Here is a 6,129-nt window from a genome sequence, read left to right as displayed (position 1 = left end):
ACTCTTTCTTATACACATGAGTGTCTATGAATTTTTTTCTCTAGTCGTGTTAGGGTTCTCTAGAGAAACAAAACCAGGACACCGATAATTTTATATATATTCATATAGATAGATAGCATAAGAAATAAACAGATAATTAATCTATAAAGCAGTACAAATGACTCAGTGCAACTCACTCCCATGAGACAGCTGTGAGACACTGACAGTGCTTCAAGTGTTGAGGGCCGCCGAGTAGTCCTCTGTAGAGCAATTCAGGCTATCCAGGCACAGGCAGCAAACAAAACAGCAAGGCAAGTCACTAATAGTCAGCCAGATGATAGGGTCCGCCAGTCCCCAGCTCAAGAGATGTTTATTCCAGTAGCATGGAGAAGCAGGTCTTGAAGGAACCTTAAGTTACAGCAACACAGCCCACGTGTTAGGCATCCCACAGGTTGTGTAGCTTGCAAATGGAGGCACAGAACCAGCAAGGCAGCCGCACACTGGTCTGATAATCAAAGAGCAAGAGAAGAGGTGAGGCTCGCCGAGCCATTTATCTCTCTGCCCTTCGACTAATCTCACATGTGTTCATTGGCCATGTTGGCACAACAAACCTACCTATCACACTAGTCTACCCAGACTGACACAGTGAGTTTTCAGTATTGTAGGATTTGCAACACCATGCTCTCCAAATTAATAATTCTACAAATGGTGCCTTCCCCCAAAGGATGTTCTTTGTGTGAAGGAATCTCTTTGTAAGTAGGGAGTATGTATTTGTATTGCTCCCATTTGCTGTTGGCATTGAGTTGATTCTAGCTCATAATGACCCCATATGTTTCGGAAGAGTGCTTCCTAAGGTTTCCAAGGGTTGTGAGCTTGTGGAATTTGGTTCCCAGGACTTTCTTCCTGGATGTCACTAGCTGGATTCAAACTGACACTCTTTCAGTTAGTAGCCAAGAGCAAGCCACTTGCTCCACTCAGGGCCCTAGGCATTGAGGGTCTCAGAAGAGGGGTATTTTCAACAGGACATTTGTTTCTTGTGAGTTCTATAACACTGAGATTATTTCTCTTTTCTGTGCTTCTGATATTCGTCTTACAAAAAGCTCTTTCCCCAAAACATATTTGGTATATGGTTAAGATTCTAACTTGCTCTTGATCCCTTTCACTCACTGCTATGAATTCATGCTGACTCATAGTCACCCTATAGGACAGGGTAGAACTGCCCCTGTGTGTTTCTAAGGCTGGAACTCTATACAGGAGTAGAAAGCCCAGTCTTTCCCCCTCAGAGCTACTGGTGGTTTTAAACTGCCAACCTTGTGATTAACAGCTCAATGCATAACCAGTATGCCACCAGGAACACCCAACTTACTCTAGATATTACCCTAAAAATGTCATTTTGCAGTTGTCTCTAGAGGGTATCTCTAGACAGCTCAAGGTAATCTGACACAGAATAATAATGTCCACTATAATCTAACAAAACGTTCTTATCCCCCAGCCCTTGAACTGCCTTTCTGTCCCCTCTCACATTCAAAGCCTGTTATCAATTTCAGCAAGGGAGAATAGAGCCTGGATATTTGGGAGATATATATATTTATATATTTGGATGTAACAGAGCATATATCTATATGTCAAATATCTAAGCCCTCTCTCTGTGTATATATATTATATATATATATATATAAATGAAGGATAGTGTGTGTATATATATATACATATATATATATATACTATCTCATGAAACAGATTCTCATCTTGTTATATGTCAAATATCTAAGCCCTCTCTCTGTGTATATATTATATATATATATCTATCTAAATGAAGGATAGTGTGTATATATATATATTTATATATATATATATATATATACTATCTCATGAAACAGATTCTCATCTTGCTCTCACAATGCCCATCAGCGTTGTGGCAGCTTTAGCTTTAGCTTTCTTAGTTGAATTTAGTTGAATATTAAGTCTCCTGGGTAAAGAGGAATTGAGAAAACACATTCAAATAAGAAAATATCTGGTCCTTATTTCTAGATTGGCCCTCAGTAACTGTATGTACCTACTATCAGGAGCAATGGTGCCTTGTTCTACTTCCTACCCTCCTTCCATCAATTAAAGCTGCTCATGAAATACCAAAGGATGATCATTCTCATGAGTTTTTAAAAGTTCTCTGCCTTCTTCAAAACTCCTCTGCTGTAGTAGAATTTCCTTCCTATTGTGCTAATGGATTCCCCCCAGTTTTGTTGCCTATATGAGGAGATTCATGTATGCCTTATAGATAAGCAGAATTTTTTCCATTTTTCATGTTAAATAATGATATCATGTTCCGACCAGACTAAACTAAAATTTTAGATCAACAAACTCAGTATCAGGTTTGACATTATAAAATGCCACCTTCAAATTTTCCCCATACCCATTGCAACGTAGAATCTGTAGTGTTTTCTGGCCTGCAGCCCTTCCTCTTTTGGGGACTGCATCCTGGTCTCCTTAGTCTATGTGGCCTGTGTGTTGTTGCACCAAGTAGAGTTACGTGAGCCAGATCTGCATATTAGAGAATCACAGTTTGCTGGTCACAGGAATGGGTGTGTGTTTCAGTCAGTCAGGGAGACTAAATTTGGGGACTTTTTAAGATCTAGATGGATGAGAAATCTCTCTAGGGTTGCTTAGGGTTAAACATCAGCTTATGGCAGATAATTTAAGGAGAGACATTCCCTGAATGTAAATGGCATCTTTGTTAGGCTGAGTTTCTTAGAGGAACAGAACCAGTGACATTTATATATGTATAAAAAAGAAATTCTATCAGGAGAGAGCAGCCCATACAGCTGTAGATGCAAGCTAGCCCAGATGAGTTTAAATCCATGCATCAGATGCTAAGTTTCCTGGTGCAGGTAGGTACCAAGGAGAAGAAGCAAGAAGCAGGAAGGCAAATGAGGGAACGGACTTGTGGAGGCCCAGTCTAATGAGCCCAAAGCCATGGACAACCGCAGGCAACTTGGTGGGTTGTAGACCCCAGTCCCAAGAAGCCAGGTGTCCGATTCAGGCCAGCAGGAAGAAGAAGGGGAGGGAATTCTCCACAGCCTCATTTCCATATGACATAGGCCCCAACTCCAAGGAGACGTGAAGATGTCTTTCTGAGTAATAAAGGGTTGCACTCCACCCTAATCGATCCCCAAATGCTGGGCTGCTCACAGCAGTTCTTTCATGGATTTGTTTATGTTTTATTAGGCCACATCATGGGGAAGCCTCAATGGCCAAACTCTGAGGTTTCTGGCCCAGCCAAGTTGACACAAAACCTATTCAGCTAAATTAAGGGAACCGAGAGGTGGAAGAGTAAACCTGAATGTGGGAGACCATTGTCGTCTTCGGATCTGGCCATGCTTGAGCATAAATTGGACTTTTCAATATTTATACTAAAAAATTACCTTATCTGCTCCAACTACTGAGTTGGGTTTTTGTTACTTGGAACACAAATGTCATGACCAAGACCCGTTTTTCCATGTTTGAGGTCAACTCTCCTTATCTTTCTCTGTCTCTGTCAAAACTTACTCATCCTCTATTGAATTCCCATGATTCTGTTTCTGAACAGGTTTTCCTCATACGTCCCTTAGTCAAGATGAACTGTTCACGCCTCTCATTAACACAGAATGCTTTCATTCCCTCCGGCTTTTTCACATTCCGCTTTTCCATTTATTGTAAGCTTTCTCATGATACTCCGGCTCGCATCCTTTAGAGAGTGATTATTAAATTGAAGTGAGTGCTTTTGGAGGCTATGAGCACTTTAATGATCTTAAACCCACTGTTGTTGAGTTGATTTTGCATCAGGGCCACGCTGTTGGACAGAGTAGCAGCTCCATAGAGCTTCCAAGGTTGTAAATATTTATGGAAGCAGACTGTCTCATCTTAGTCCGATGGAGGGCCTTCAGGGTTCAAACGATGGACCTTTCTGTTAGAAGCCCAATGCTTAATCCACCATGCCGCCGTCTCATGAAGCATTTATTAAATTAGTCATGAGTCACCAAAGCAACACGCCTCGAATGGATCTATGGGATACTGGGGTCCTTTAAAGTACTCGAGTAATTGGTATTGAACTATAGAACAAGGTCTCATGGTCAAATGTCACTGTCATTGAGCCAATTCTAGCTCATAGTGATTCTGTAAGACAAGGTAGAACTGCCTCTGTGGGTTTCCAAGGCTATAAAGCTTTACAGAAGCAGAAAACTCATCTTTCTCCCATGGAATGGGTGGTCGTTTTGAACTGCTGACCTTGCGATTAGCAGCCCAAATGTGTCATTTGCTACACCAGCAGGATTCCTTCTGATGGTCACATAGGCCTAGAATACTTATGTCATGGATTGATTTGTGTCTCTCCAAATATCTATCAACTTGGCTACACATAATTCTCCATGCTTAGTCACTTATATCTTCATGTAATTTAGCAAAATAGTTCCTCCTGATGTAATCTGAGGTAAGACTGTAAGCCAGTCAGCTGTAAATGTATTAAGGGAGGATGCACCACCCTTAATCCTAATAGCCCTGGTCTGATGTGAAGAGACGGTCCCTGGGATTTGGCTTGCATCACGTTTTATCTTAAAAAGATGAAAGGAGAGAGAAATGAGTAGAGAGGGAGGGACCTGAATATAATCAAAGAATGAGAGTGGCCTTTGGACTCTAGGTCCCTCTGCAAAGAATCTCCTAGACCCAGGGAAAGGTGTATGCCAAGACACATCAAGATCTCCAAGGAGTGCTGGGTCTAAGATGTTGAAGGAGACAAGGATCTTACCCTAGAGTTGACATAGGGAGAATAGCTTCCCCTAGAGCTTGCACCCTGAACTTGAACTCCTCACCTCCTAAACGTGAAAGAGTATACTTCTGTCTGTTGAAACCATCTATTTGTGGTACTGCTGTTATAACAGCACTAAGTAACCAAGACAACTGAAACAAAATTAAATAGGCGCCTACTAAGTCTCTATTGTGTTTAGTGGAGGGTCAGCAAACTGTAGTTTGAGAGTCACACACAGCTCTTTTGCTATGTACGTATGGCTGTGAAGTAAAATTGAAAATGAAAATAAAATGATTATAGTTTCATTTAAAAGCTATTATTTGAATAATGAGGATTTCATTTATAAGAAATATATTTAGAGCTCTCAAATAATTTTAAAATCGTGAGTGACAGGATTGGCTCTTCGGTATCAAAAGTTTGCTGACCTCTATGTTAGTGAACAATATGATACTCCATCAGGGCATCATGTATGTGTGCATAAAATAGCATGTGTGTCAGTGAGAGACAAGCCAGGAGACAGACACCCCATAGGACTTTGAACCAGGAAGGTTTTTTTTAATTGCTCCCCACATGCCATCATCCAGGAAGGTTTTAATACAAAAGAATTGTTAACTAGTAGCAGAGGATCGACTACTAGGAAAAAAAATTAAATAAAAGGACTGACAAATTCAGGAAGAAATAAAATTGGGAGAGTGCTCCCAGATGGCTGCGATTCAGCCCTCATTAGGGTGTTTGTACCCTACTGAATGGCAAAGAGGTTCACTTCGGTGCCACAGCTCACAAGTAAAAAGCTGGAAACTATCCACTGAGTGCTCTATTAGTTTTATACATCTGTACTAGTTTTCAACACTTAGTAGTTGGTGGGGGGCAGGGGGCGGATAACTTTAAATTCATTTTTTCCCAGATTTAGGGGCCCCAGACAAGATGCCACTGTAGGGTTGCATCCCTCTGAAGGCTCTATGAGAGAAGCCATCCAGGCTTTTCTCTTCACTTCTGGTGGTTTCTGGATGCATTCTTACTCCAAACTCTACTTCCATCACCACACTCTCTTTTCCTTGTTTCTCTCTATATCCCTTCCCCTTCCAATGCCACCATCCATTTTATTTAGGGTCTACCTTAAATGCATGATAATTTTATCATGAGATCTTTCAATAATATATGTAAAGATCCTATTTTTCAGATAAAGTATACGTGATTTTTGGTTGGATATTATCCAGTCTTCCACAGACATGACTAACAGGTCTTTGCAGATGGCTGAGGTAGTTAGTTTATTGTGCCAACCTGGCCGATAAACACATGTGGGGTTAATTGAAGGGCAGAGGGATAAATGGCTCTGTGAGCCTCATCGTTCTAGTTCTTGGGTCTCTTGCTTT

The sequence above is a fragment of the Echinops telfairi genome, unplaced genomic scaffold (assembly GCF_000313985.2).
Source record: "Echinops telfairi isolate 266 unplaced genomic scaffold, ASM31398v2 ScPeMD7_2291;HRSCAF=2852, whole genome shotgun sequence".
Taxonomy (NCBI): domain Eukaryota; kingdom Metazoa; phylum Chordata; class Mammalia; order Afrosoricida; family Tenrecidae; genus Echinops; species Echinops telfairi.
The sequence above is the reverse complement of the archived record's forward strand: the minus strand, read 5'-3'. Positions refer to the sequence as shown.